Genomic DNA, 15,206 nt, shown 5'->3' on the forward strand with positions numbered 1-15,206 from the left:
TGTCTGACGGTGCAGCTGAAAACAGGGTCCAGTAACAAGATCAACTATTGTTATCTATTATATAAATCTCACCTGTCTGTTTAAATGTATGTAAGTATGTATATTTTGGCAGCAATTCATTATTCAAGCACGTCTTAATGAGCACAAGTGTTATTCTTTTTTTCCTATCTTTCTGGATATCTTTTCTATTTGTCGAGCAGTCTTTTTAATTTTGGCAGGCATGTTATATAAAATGGCGCCCAAAAGTTGTTGTTCGGCCATATTCTTTTCAAGCGCTTTCTATCGGTTCATCCGATTATCATCAGGAGCGATTGTTGTTGTTTTCTCCCGAAGATTAACCTATCATTTAGCTGACAATAGTGCCATAAAACAACACCTAACATCATACAGTTGTCCGACATTAGAAATATCTTAACTAAAAATACTAAAATTCGATATCTTAACAACTGCACACGACAACTAAAATTACTAGAAGCCATACTTATCAAAAAACTACAGCTCTTTTTAAACCGGATCTCATTTAACACCAGGACAAATATACTAACAGTATTTAATAACTAAAAAGAAACTAAATAAATAAACTATAAAATAAGAAAATTGAAAAAAATGAAAAATAATTCGCCTCCATCTTTCCTGCACCCACCTTTATAGCCAATTAAAAAAAAAAAAATTAAAAATACACCAAGCTTCAAAGAAAAAGAAAAAGAAAATGACAACAATCGCTCCTGATGATAATCGGATGCACCGATAGAAAATGCTTGAGAAGAATATGGCCGAACAACAACTTTTGGGGCACCATTTTATATAACATGCCTGCCGAAATTAAAAAAAAACGCTTGGCAAATGGAAAAGATATCCAGAAAGATCAGAAAAAAGAATAACTCCATCGTGTTCAATCAGACGTGCTTGTATGTATGTATGTATGTATGTATGTATGTATGTATGTATGCATGTATGTCTGCCTAAAACTTTTCTCAGCAGCATTGGACTGGGTGGAAAATGGTACTGTCTAAAAGGGCAATATTTTGGTCGAATATGTAAAAATTAGAAAAAAATGGTCATTTATTTCCTATAGAAATAGACGTTCACAATGAAGAAGGGTAGCAAAAAATCGTTCTTCATGACAATTTAGCCAAACATGCATGCTTGAAAAATGTTCTTTCTTGAATTAGTTTAAATAGAAAAAATAACGACATTACTTCACTGACACGATCATAGAGTAGTGGTTATAGTGACAGCGTTGTTTTCTTAAGGTGGCACGTTCGCGCCGACATAGCGGACATTTTTATTTTTCGATTTTTAAAATTTTAATATTTAAACTGGGTTATTTATGCCATTTTTTTCATTCGTTTATCCTTATTTTCCCTTTTTTTATTTCTCCATCACGTTCGCTGTTTTTTTTTTTTTTGTTGTTTTTGTTTTTCCAATTTAAAAAAAAAAAAAAAAGTTTTAACATTTAAACAGGATTATTTCGTTCGCTTATTCTTTATTTTTCATTTTATTATTGTTTTGATTTACCCTCTCTCACCTCATCAAACCCGGGCAACGCCGGTTACCCCTGCTAGTATTCTCATCAATGAGTTCGCATAGTTATATTTTCATCAACGACTGATGCACACATGTTATGATCTCACACATGAGGAATCAAGAACTAAATCAAATTTTTATACATGCATATTCTCTGCATAATCGCTTTTTTTTGTTGTCGTCACCATTTCATGCATAGCCGTGTTGTTGATCGGCAATCTTCTTTTTAACTAAAACGAATAAACAACTTCTGCATGAAAAACACAACAGGATTTTTGCTGAGTCTTCTTCAAGGTTTTATTGGAGAGAATTTATTTTTGGAGAGAGAGAGAGAAAGACTAGTGACTAAAATTATTTACTTCTTATTCTACAGACTTAAGAAATGAGCTTTGCAATCAGCAGAGGCATCAGTAAAATTCTTTGTGGTGTGTCCCAGTTATCTCCCGTTCGAAAACATGACTTGTACCATAGCGTGGTCAATTGACAATGTGCTTTGTTTAGAGAGTTTGACCTTTTCTCTCTGCTTCCTCCCGTCACCCATCTGTGAATACAATTCCGTTTGCAGCTAGATTATCCTGACATGTACTAATGTGACCCTTATCAAAACTCACACTAGCTAACAATCGCTAGTTACTGGTGTAGGGTCACAAGCATAAACAATATGATTTTTCATGAATAAATTACACTCTTGCCATACATCGATAAATGACAACAAGATTTTTTGAATATAAAATTAAAAATCTGAAACAATAAAAATTAAAGTGCTAATATGGGGTTCAGGGCTGGGTGCATAACACAGGTTTTTTGGGTTTTTTTTTTTTTTACTCGATCAATGCTGAGAATGTTTCCTAGTATTTTATTTACCTTTTCTCTGCACAGTTAGACACAAGGTTGAGTGTTGGTTTGATGAACGTATTCCTGTGGAAGAAACTAGTATCGAACTTGATACACTCAGGTTTTCTGTCAATATCATTAACCACTTAGCCACTGTTACATCCAGTATGTTATATGTGCCTCATTGTCAAGATTTGAATACACTAGAAGCTTGCACTCACAAAAGATTGATAAACAGACTTATAGATTTACAATTTATATCATTTGTATGTTTTTGAACGGTTATCTTAGTTTTCATTATTCTGATGTTCATAACATATAACATTTTATATGTCAAACGAAAGTTTGCGCATGTCATTTTCAATAAATGCGAAGGGCACGAGGATAACCAGATAAATGAAATAAAATTTCTTTTATACATATGTACGCGGTTGCTAGTCTTCATTCTCAGATTATTGTTTTTCCATGTATAAGGTGTTACCCTCTAACCCTAACTTCAAACAAATCTACTCATGTATGGAAACAGAATGAAGAATTGCTGGGGATTTTCTGAATTTTGTTCAGAGGTTCTATTCTTTGGGGGTTGGGGGTGCGGACTACATCAGTTATTTCTTATTTACTTTTCCTAACTTGTTTTTCTTTGTCTTAATGATGACGATGCAAGGGCAGAGTCTCGAGGCAACGTTCACTTAGATTTCTACATTGTCGGATGCATCTTGTCTGTATGTCTCTCAATGACAGACTGACTTTTTAAAAATCTTTTTATTTATCTCCTTGAAAGCGTGACCTCCTATATTTCGGCACCTACATTTCTAGTGTGTTTTGTCTAGGGAGCTAATCTTTAACCTCACCCCTCCCTCCACCGTTTCACTCACACCACCTGGAGCTGGTATATTTCCGTTTGCCCCCAGGTTATCTTGACATTTACAACATAATTGCTACTTACTAGAGTACCAATATATAACAATAGCAGCCATTCTATTCTCCAGCCTGTTTGAATGCCATTTTTGTCAGTTTCCAGAAATTTCGAATTAAAATATTCATGCTTGTTTTATTTTTTAGGGTTCCTTTGAAAAGTATCAGTTTTTATTTAAGTTCTTCAATATGAGTGGTGGTGATTTTCCCATATTACTAACAAAGCAAAAACGGGTGGAAAAAATAAACAGACAAGTTTTTTTTTATGTGTTTATACTTATTTTAAAGTGTTATTTTTTTAAGTAAAAGTAAAGGTAGTGTAAAGTTCATAGAAAGAAAAAACAAAATTGAGGTCTTAATAATCGCTCAAAAATCGAAAATGAAAAAAATACTAATAGAAACACATCAGTGAATGTCACCAATAAAGCAAAAACGCAATATTCATCCAAGATGAAAACCAGAATGCAAATACCGAATGTACTTGTGCATAAGTCGATGTGCGTTTTAAGACCAAACATTGTGTCATTTTAAGTATTACCTGTGTATAAGTCGACTGTAGATTCTAGTTAAATGGTCCGTCTCCTGGCTTTCTTGTACAGATAATTTCATTTTTGGTGTTTTGTTTTTATAAGACATGATATAAATTGTTTCTCAGCATCCGTGAGCAATAATATGGGCATTTATGCAAGTGTGGTTTATTCGATTTTCATATATAAAACCAACCCGTTGTACATTTACATGCAACAAATGCAAATGTTGCTAATCAGACATTCTGATTAATGACATGCTGTAGATTCCAGGTGCAGTTACTGTTTTTAGGCATAATTTTTGTCATGTACCATAATAACATAAACACATACATTGCACGAGCCGTAATATATTGTCATAATGTGATGCATTCATTAAGTACCATTAAATGGTTTCATTAAATAGTTGTCATCGAATTGTTAACAAATAGTTAATATTGTCGTTTATAGGATTTTTAATAGTGAACTTAGGGGAAAACGACATATCGTAAACACTACATTTCCTAACCTACTAAAAAAAACCTTTCATATCTTCACTGAATACATCATGTCGAACTTAGATCTATAACCACGTCTATAGAGTGAACATTGCAAGAGCTATTTCAATTATTCTTAAGCCTCCCACCGGAAAACCGCGCATGTGCTTACATGCTGGCAAACACTGCAGTTGGGTTTGAAAGGAGTACGATTAATTACTAGGATTATCAGTATATACTGAGTACACAAACAAAATAGCGCTTTCTGTGTCATGATCGAGCGCGGAGTTTCTCTTTAAGAACATTTCCAAAAACATTACCTATGTATAAGTTGATCTCCAAAAAATAACCTTTAAATCGTCTCCAGAAATTCAACTTATACATAAGTGTACATGGTAATAGAAATTATCAATCCTCATTTCAGAAATTCTGAAAAAAAGTACAATAATTATTATTTTCTAAAATAGTCTTATTTTAGCTTTTGTTTTGTTTAATCACAGTTTAGAAACTCTATTAAAAAACTCACCTTTTTTTTTTTTTTTTTTTTTTTTTTTTTTTTTAGGAGCATATTTTGAGCATATTAGTTGCATATTATTTCATTGTTCATTGTTGTATCCAGAATTTATTTGAAGTCTTTAAATAGGCATTTCATATTGAAAGCAGAAAATACCTATCCCAGCACGGGTAAAATAAACCTCCCAAATAGAGTAATTTTGTCATTTTTAAAGTTTTCTTATCAGTTTCTTCAAGCCGGCGTTGCAGCAACCTACTGAATGCCAAACATTTACCCACTAACTCAGATATTCTAACTGAGAGATCTTTTTAAGATTCTGACCGTCACTTTAAGTGCAATTGTTTGAATATCTCTTCTTCAGTTATATTTGCCAGCTAGTTCATGAAATTCTTTATCATGAGTCCAATTACTCCTGTAATAACTGAAATGATAGAGATCTTCTTAAGATTCCAGTTTTTTTGGGGGTTTTTTTTTTCATGTCATACATAAGACCTTGGTATTTCATTATCTTTTCCCTTTCAGCTTTGTTTAACCCAGCATCTAACTTCTACCAAGGTTGCTTCTTTCTCCTCCTTGTCCCATATCACTATGTCAGGTTTTATGGCTCCGTTTTCTAGGTGCGTAGCTGTAGGAATTGGATAGTCATAGTGGATGGTGTATGACTTATTTCCAACTGTTCTTTCTGGTAAACATGTTCCCAGGATTTGCTGCATCATTCGATATTCAACTTTTTACAGATTGTCCAGTGGAGATATTTACACCCTCCATTGTCAGTTTTTTGTCACTTTATGAAGATTAAAATCAAGATATTATGTTATTTAATCTTCTACAATCTCAGTTAAATGTTCAATCTCATAGTAAAATGTTCCAATGCTAAAAATCCATTGCTTTATTTTTGTTTTAGAAAATGTTTAAAATGTAAGGCCTAAGCTTAAGAGTTTTTGAGAAACAATTAAAATTCAAATAATTTTGTTTTATTGATGTCTAATAAGTAGTGCTGGGACAACAGCATATTATTTTCATTGTTTTGATTCTCGAGTGTGTATCCATTCGTATCTTATATGCTTTTATATAGAGTGATGTGGTTCTCGGTTAATTAACTGTGTCTGTGTCGGATATATACTCGAGAGTCAAAACAATAAGAATATTCTGTTGTCATAGCTCTACTAATAATTATGGATTAAATGTAATGAAAATGTGAAATCTTTCAAGTTTTAAATGGAATGTTGGATCTATATTCTCCAAAATTTCTTTAAAATTCTCCAAAGAAACTGAAAGTTGATAAATATTTATTAATTGATGTCTAATACCTATTGTTAAAATTTTACAAAAAGCGGAAGTATCTGCGTTTTAATGAATCTCCTCACTTTGCCCTTTTGCATAAATATAAATTAAACTAAATATAGCCCACATTACCCACTCTTATGCTAAACAGCTGTGTTCCAAAATTCATAATGATCAGTTAATTCGTTTTGAAGTGAATCCTATACATAGAAATATACACACACACACACACGTGTGTGTGTGTGTATATATATATATATATATATATATATATATATATATATATATATATCTTTGTATGAATATTGAAATATTGATTTTTGTATAAAAAATATCAGTGAAGCATCATGAATATTATAGAATATGCCCCTGCAATTCAACAGACTGGTTGAACATTAGTTGAAGCTTCTTTTCAGTTTCTTTATACGCTTTTCATGATGTTGCAATATATTGGAATTGGACGATTCCAATATATTTCCTGATTCTGATACAATTTCCAATTCTTATTCTTTTCAATTTTCTAAATATTTAGTTATATAGTTATTTTCTTTCTTTTCTTTTTTTTTGAATTTTCGGATTTGCATAAAAAATTGTGTAATGTGGTTGGGGTGGTTGGGCGTATATTATAACATATTTTCTTCTCTAATTATTTTCTCGTAATTGAGATGATTTACTGTTTCATCAGTTTGCCCATGGGGGTCTACATTTACTATTTTTCTGGGTGTTGTCTGTTTGGCTTTAATATAGTATATTCTTATGTGTTTCTGTTTCGTTATCCTAGCAATTCCACTTCTCTATTCAAGTATGTTTCTCATCTCTAGCCGGTCTTACAGATTCTCCATTTTTGTTTTTTCACCTTTTTCTTTCCATGTTTGCTGCTGCTGCTGCTATTATTATTATTATTATTTGATGTATTTTATAATAACAAGTAGTTAATCATAAATTTGCTATTATTTTTATTTCATAATTAAATTAAAAAGTTAATTGTATTTTTTTAATTATTTAATGATTAAAATATCTTTGTTTGGAGTTTAAATTACAAAAACTAATTTTAAATTAAGTATGATTTCTTTTTACATTTACTTGGCTTGCCTTGAAAAAACTAATTAATGTGGTCCAGTCTAGGATTTAAAAAAAATTACCACCATCTGATTCAGAGTCCATAAAGTATTTGCCATTGTCAACTTAGGAGCCATTTTGATGATTAATGTGTAAGGAATGAAAAACAAATCTCAATTTCAAAGAGAAATGGTTGAATTGTAGCATTACTTTATGGTTGGCTTTTTTGAGGTGACTGTTAGCATAAAATTATATGTACTCAGAAGTTGCAGACATTCCATATTTCTTGTGTCTTTTTATTTTGCATTTTTCTCCAGTTTTTTTTTTTTTTTTTTTTTGTCAGGGGGGTACCGGTAATTTAGGTAATTGTCTTCTAAAATTCTGTATTTTCTTCAATTTTTAATAAGTTATTTAAAGGAATGTACCAGTGGTGATACACCATTGGAACACATTGGAGCAGGTGCAAGTGTGATTGCAAGAATTCGGAGTAGATAGGAACCTGCTATTACTAACCAGCAGAGCATTACCAGCTTCAACCAAGGTCTTTCAGGCATATGTATGCAGTCTGATGATGTATAAAAATGAAATGTGACCAGTTGGGGATATGTGGTGCATGGAGAGAAATATAAATGTTATGAGAATAATGCAATGAATATGTAATGCAATTCCTTAAAAATTAAATCTGTATAATATAGGAAAATGTGTGCAGAATAGTAGACTTTGATGGTGTGGTCACTTTTCATAAGGTCACATTAGTACATGTCAGGATAGCATGGAGCATTCTTTTGGGGTTTGTTAACAGCCGGTAGTCATTGGATACCGTACCTGAAGAATAGGGTTGGTGTGGAAACAATTTAATTGACTTATAACAACCTGCATTGTTTTAGTGGAAAAGTATTTTTTTCTTCATTTGTGGCCGTTTTTTCCTTGAAATACATCAGTAATGCTATATAATATTTTCTATTTATGATTCCTTCTTTCTTGTGGTAATTGGTAAATAAAATACCTTGCAAGTCCAAAAATACAGAAGCCAAAACCTTGCCTGCTAACGTTTAGTTGATCGGTTTGTATGGATTTCACTTTTTGTTGCCGACTCGGCTGACCACAGATTGGACTCTAGATTGAAGCGGTTGATCCATGTTTTAACCATCATAATTTTGTTGCATTAAAACAGTTGCAAACAACGTTCTTAATCATATGTTGCTATTTTTGATTGACTGTGAGCAAACGTAACACCCAGTTTGGATACAGCTTTCTCATTGATAAATATTCATGCATAAAAGTTAATATCCTTTCATCTTATATCTCCAATTCTTCTGCTATCTCACGTATTTTCATTTTACAATCGTCCAAAATTAGTTTGTGGACTTATTTTATATTTTATTAGACAACTGCATTCACTATCATTTCTGTCTGTAGTCACATACTGTTTCTCAGCTATTATTTCCAACAGAACAGAGTCTGAACAACACTGATCAAGTTATTGATCTGCTTGAAATGTATTCTTTATTATCAGAAAGCAATACTTTATCAATATAATATATATGAATATAACAATGAAGTATATATAATTCAAATTTTTCCTTTGTTTTGAAAATTTGCGACAATAGCTTCACTTAAATAATGATAATTTATAAACTAATAATTCAATGTTTTTTAAAAATATTTTGACATTAACTACTCAATGGTTATATTTTTTTTAGTTGCATGATCTAGATGTCAGTCCCGGGATTTATTGGGTGATGTGTTTAGAAATATTCCCCCAATTTCAATTTCTTTATAATTTCTCTTAAAATTAAACCTTACATTTTAAACACTTTCTAGAATCAAAATCATGCCATGAAATTTGACCAAAGTTGGAATAAGGATTCTAGGTTAATTGTCATTATATCTTAATTTCAATCTTTGGAAGAGGGCATAAATGGTACAAGATGGTTTTATTCAAAGAAATCTATTTTACCCACGATGGGATGCGTATGCTTCTAGTATATATATATATATATATATATATATATATATATATATATATATATATATATATATTATTTTTTTAAACAGTAATCTACGTACACGCGTGTTTCAAGGTCATTACCTGTCATCAGCGTAGTTTAACTGTTTCTAGGGATCGAACCTCAGACCATGTTTACCACAGTCCGGTGCCTTAACCATTAGGCCATAATCCCTAGATTAATTATACTGTTTATTTTTATCGCTTATAAATTTAGATTTTGTTATTGTTGTTATTTTTCAAGCGATACATACGGTTAATATTGGCTTCGCCTCGGAGCTCATTTTTTTTATTTACGTATGTATCGCTTGAAAAATAACAACAATAACAAAATCTAAATTTATAAGCGATAAAAATAAACTGTATAATTAATCTAGGGATTATGGCCTAATGGTTAAGGCACCGGACTGTGGTAAACATGGTCTGAGGTTCGATCCCTAGAAACAGTTAAACTACACTGATGAGAGGTAATGACCTTGAAACACGCGTGTACGTAGATTACTGTTTTAAAAAATAATAAATAAATAAAAATGTTATATACGTCCAAATTAAAAAGGGCGACTTTCTAAGTAAATAAAAAAAAATGAGCTCCGAGGCGAAGCCAATATTAACCGTATGTATCGCTTGAAAAATAACAACAATAACAAAATATATATATATATATATATATATATATATATAATTTGAATTGTGTTAAACATTTGTCGTTATTTGATGTGGTACATATCTCATCAGGATAAGAAAAATTGTCCTCTCTTCTTTGAGTTTGACAATCTCCATAATGCCTGGAAAGACGAATTATCTACTTATCTTTTTGTCAGCTCTCTTATGTTCTCTTTATCTTCAACTTAGGTTTTGATAAAGATAGAATATATTTGTGGTGGGTTGGGGATTTTTGGTCCATTTGCCTTGGGTGGGTGGGTTGCATTATTACTATTAGACTTATCTCAAGATTATCTCTAAAATCTTGGAACTGTTCAAAAACGTCATTCGAGATTGAAGACATCAGAATCTCGAAGAAAATTGTTCACATCATTTGTGATTTCTATGTCCATTTATATTACGGATATTGTCAGACTTAATAGCTTGTCAGATTTTGTGACCTTGTTTATTTATTTATTTTTTACATTGGGTTTTTAAAGTGGGTTCTTGACCAAAAAAACTTTAAAGTTTTCAAGTTGGGGTGGTTTAGATAAAAAATTGACAGAACTAACCTGTTCCGATATTGAATTTTTCTTATAACTGATACAAGATATATGCAAGGAATTGAGCATGAAATAAAAGAGGCTTACTTCATAGAATTAAAATAATAATAATTAATTGTATCTACTTTTGCTTGTGTTTCAGAGTTTTTGAGATGAGAATCGATAATTTTGATCATGTGTATTATTCAAACTGTTGTAAACCTATGGTGAAATGGATAAATGTGCTGAGTATAATTCTAAGCGACAGTATTCTCGAGATTGAAGGTCCAATCTTCAGTACAAGCGATTACTAATAATATAATTAAATATTAAAACTTGACGAGTTTGAATGTAAAATGCAATAAACACCGTTTTCAAAATGATAAAGCTCTCACAATATTGTTTTAAAATTCAACCACGTTTTACATAATATGACACGGGCATAATTTTCTTTTTGCTTTCAATTCGATAACCTTTTAATTGAAGTTTGGATTTCATATATTCACCCTTTTATTGTTTAATATCTCAACTGAAACAAATTGGATTTATTGTGTTTGAACTCTTCACTTCTGCCCGGGCATGAATAACAGATCGAAAGCAAACTAACCCGATGTAATAAAGGGTTCCATTTGAAATTCTGTACAGATTCTCAAATTCAAGTTAAAGATTCCTGAATTGGACAAAACTCATCTAAATAAGGTCAGAGGTGACATTGGCATGCCTTGACATAGTTCAAAATAGACTTTGTAGCCTAGTGGGGGGTACCCTTTTCTCTTCCCTAGAACTTCTTTCACACAGAAGAAACGTTGCAAGCTTGTCTCTGCTTTATCTTTATTTTCATAGCAAGTGCTCGTTTGAGCTCCAATCTATGGCCCCCCCCCATGGCCTGACTTTCATGAAAAACACTAGTCTAGCTAAAACCACTATCAATAAGTTCCCTCACTCTTTATCTGCACCTAAACCTAAACGTAGATTCCATGAACAAAGCTTCTTTCTTAGAACTGCACACCTGTGGAACTTTGTTCCGTTTTCCTGCTTTCCAACTGACTACAATATGGTTGTCTTCAAGTCCAATGTGAACAAATTCTTGGTGAGCCATCACCTTAAGTAATCCAATTTACCAAATTTCCACTACTAACGATGACTGACAAGTTCCCCTTGACCACTGTACACTCATTAACCCTTATCCTCGAGTGGCTTCAGGGCCTTGATAATTGGTGATTCCTTTGTAAAAAAAAAATAAAATAATAATAATAAGATGCAAAAGGCCAGTAGTCGAAATAATGGAAAATATTTGTGTTTGGTTCTCTTAATTCTTGAATTGCTTACGATTCATGTTTCTAATGTTTTGCAAGGAACAGTACTGGAGGAAGAAGATGAGTCACGGTAAGAAAGAAGTAAGAAGACAACATGAAAGTGAACGCGACTATCACTGGTTATCTTTGACAATAAACGTCATCCAGACCACAAGACAGATGAGATGAGCTGGACGTTGATAGTTGTGACAACATTTTCTATGTTGTCATTATCTATATTTCAAGGAAAAATTGCATTCTAGATCTTTCTCCATCTCCTTGTCCAGTTTATAGGGAAATATGTTAGTAATGTTTTATTAGCAATTAAGCTTCCCATGTTGTACTTGCCAGAGTTGATCAAAAAGAAATGATTTCCCGGGTTGTGGGTTCACCAAAAGGTGATAATAAAAAATTTAAACACTCGAAGTACATAGAAGATGTTGCCAAATCTGCTGCAAAGAAGGTAATTTCCTTCTGCAATGCGAGAAAACTTTTCACACCTACTGATGTAATATTTCTCTAAAGCCACCATTGGCTAGTGTACCAGCCAGATATGGTAACAGATGTGGCGCAGAGTGAAAAAATATTTCTAGTCTAATGAGTTTCACACTGTCTGCTAAGCTCCAGCCCCTGTTGCATCGCTGCAGTGTTGCTTCACTGGGCTTGTTTTACAAATACTTCCACAAAATGTGTTCTGATGAACTTACTGTACTTGTAACCCTGTAACGTAAATACCACCGAGCCACCTGATTAGCAGGAGAATCATATCCTTTCACTGTAAAGATCTGTAAATGCTGGAAAATTTTTTATTTTAATATTTTAATATTTTTCTATTTTAATATTTTAATAGCTTCTTTTCCATGATTGCCTTATATAATTCCGTCCTTGCTCCATTTCCTCAACCATACCAACAAACAGAAATGTAAATGTATCCGAACAAACATCTCGCTGGGCAACTCCCCATTCAACTCTTTTATAAATCTGACCCTTATCACAATAGCTCCTTACGCTTCAGCAGCAATATGCCTTGTTAGTGGTGAATAAATAGTGGTTACAATCAATTTTTAAGGCACGTGTATGACACTTGTTAGGTTCCTTTATTTCGTAACTAATGTTAATCCCAGTATGAACTAATTGGAACGAGGAATTAGACTTTCCTCTTATGCTAATACACATTCAGATCAATTGTTGTAGCTCATAAAATACTTAAAATTTATGTGTTTTGTGGTGGACACGGAAGGTGTTATTTTTTCACCACACATGCAATTTTATTATTTAGCTTTTTAAGAGTCGACATTAAAACAATCCACTATTCATCGATTTCCATTAGAATTTGACACCTCATAAAACATAAGACGTTTCAATTATACCAGTCATCATAGGAGCAACTGGGCTTATGAAAAAGAACTTTAAAAAGTACATAGCAAGCATACCCGGTGAACCAAGTGCAAGTGAAATACAAACGATTGCACTGAAAGGGACGGCTAGAATCCTGAAAAGATCTCTTGGTTGGACTCACTAAAATAGGGGTAAATGTCAGACATCTGGTTGGATGTCCCATCCTCTAGAAGAAAAAGTTTAAGAAAAATGAAAAAAAAAAAAAAAACAATTGGCGAATATACAAGTGCAAAAGAAATACAAACAATAGCACTTAAAGCGGCGGTTAGAATCTTAAAAAGATCTTTCAGTTGGAGTAACTAATCTAATGGGAGAATGTTTGGCATCTGGTAGAATGCCCCATCCCAGGAAAAACACCATGATAAGAAAATTAAAACAAAAGACAAAAAATTCTGACAAAAGATTCTGCCACACAGAATTAGAAAGTGTGAGCCATCTGGTGTCAAGTTGCAAGGTTCTTTGGGGGGAGACATGATAGAGTATGCATCTCCACTGGACCATCTGTTAAAAATTAAACATTCAGTGTAGCAGCAAGTACTGGGAACTTCAACCTGAAAGAACAGTTGGAAATGACTTATATACCATACATTACTAGCAAGAAATCTCTACAACCACCTACATTGAAAATGCTGCTGTGAAACCTGACATAGTTATATGGAATGAGCAAGAGAGAGTGATAACAACCTTGATTGAAGTAAGTGTCCCTAATGATGAAAGTCTGAACAACGCTGAAAAGGAGAAACCAAATATCAAGGTCTCATGTATGCTATGAAAAGAAACGGGAATCTTAGGTAGATATCAATCATACCAGTTATTATAGGTGTCACAGGGCTTATGAAGAAGAACCCGAAGTCCTACCTAACTAATATTCCTGGTGAACCAAGTGCAAAAAAGATCCAGACAATTACACTTAAAGGAACATCGAGTATACTAAAAAGCTCTCGATTGGTTTCAATAAAAAACAGGGCAATGTTGGCAGCTGGCTTGGCTGCTCCATACTCAGCATCACAATCTTCAAAGGAAGAAAATTAAAAACAAAAACCTTTTTGTCTGTATTATTTGGATTCTTTGAACTAATGTTCTCATCTTGAATGTTATTTTCACAACGTTTCGGTCGCTATAACTTCCGACCTTCTTCATGTGTATCTTGTTGAACTTGGGAATCCTTTTGTCAAACTATGGAATCTGCAAGGAATTTTGTAACAGAACCCTTCATTTAATTCATGGGTGTGCTATCGTTTCATTCTCTTAGCTATTACTGGTTAGAAGTCCGAAGTCATTTGAGTGTTGGCTGCACTAAGGATGGAACCTTCAACACCAGAAAAATGTAGCTTACAACTGAGTTTTACCAAGTACTTCATCCAGTACGTCATGGGTTCTGTCAGAAAATTGTGAAAGATAGCACTCAAGATGAGAACAGCAGTCCAAAGAATCCAAATAATATGAATAATCAATCTTCATCTCAAAAATTCAGAAAGATTTGATTAAAAAAAATAATGTTTTATCTCATCTCCTATAATATATTTGGATGCATGAACTGATAGACTTTTTCTATACATTTTAATCTTTTACAAGGTGGCTCCAATAAGTTTCCAGACGTTTTTTGTATGAGCACTTTTATTGATAATACACACATGAAACTCTAGTCCTCTTTCGAAGTAATCTCCTCCAGCTGCAATACACTTGTTTTACCGTTCCAACAACTTCTGAAAGGCCCGATGGAAGTCCTCTTGTGTGAGCGTGTCAATGACCCACGTCATAGCCTCTTTCATCTCTTCAGTTTTCTAATAACGACAGCCTCTAAGTTTTTTCTTGAGAGAGAATAACACAAGTCACAAGGATCTTGACTATAGAGAAGGTGAGGAACTATGTTGATGCCCATCTTGTTCAAACATTCGTGCAAATCTTCTGCATCTTCAGTTTCTCCCCACACAAACATCAAACTGTGCACTTATAATCTTTAAAGACACACAATGGTAGTTATTCATGAAATTTGGCTAATACACTCTGGTGTTTTGACTTCCTTACTCCTTCCACACCTCTCATCATCCCTCATAGACTTCCTGCTTTCCTTAAATTTCTTATGTCTTTCAAAAGCTAATGCTCAGTTCATGCAAAGTAGTCCAAAAGAATCTTTCCATACGTTTCTGAGCCATTTTTCCAAGTTTAGCACAGAATTTAATTG

At 32.9% G+C, this 15,206-nt stretch overlaps 1 protein-coding gene across 3 annotated transcripts in view; it reads left to right on the forward strand.

Moving 5' to 3' along the window:
- LOC145287963 (transmembrane protein 126-like) overlaps window positions 1–15,206 on the forward strand; it is a 158,715-nt gene that overhangs the window by 106,796 nt on the left and 36,713 nt on the right. The gene's annotated exons all lie outside the window — the stretch shown is intronic.

The sequence above is a fragment of the Euprymna scolopes genome, chromosome 11 (assembly GCF_053919585.1).
Source record: "Euprymna scolopes isolate OS-2025 chromosome 11, ASM5391958v1, whole genome shotgun sequence".
Lineage (NCBI taxonomy): Eukaryota > Metazoa > Mollusca > Cephalopoda > Sepiida > Sepiolidae > Euprymna > Euprymna scolopes.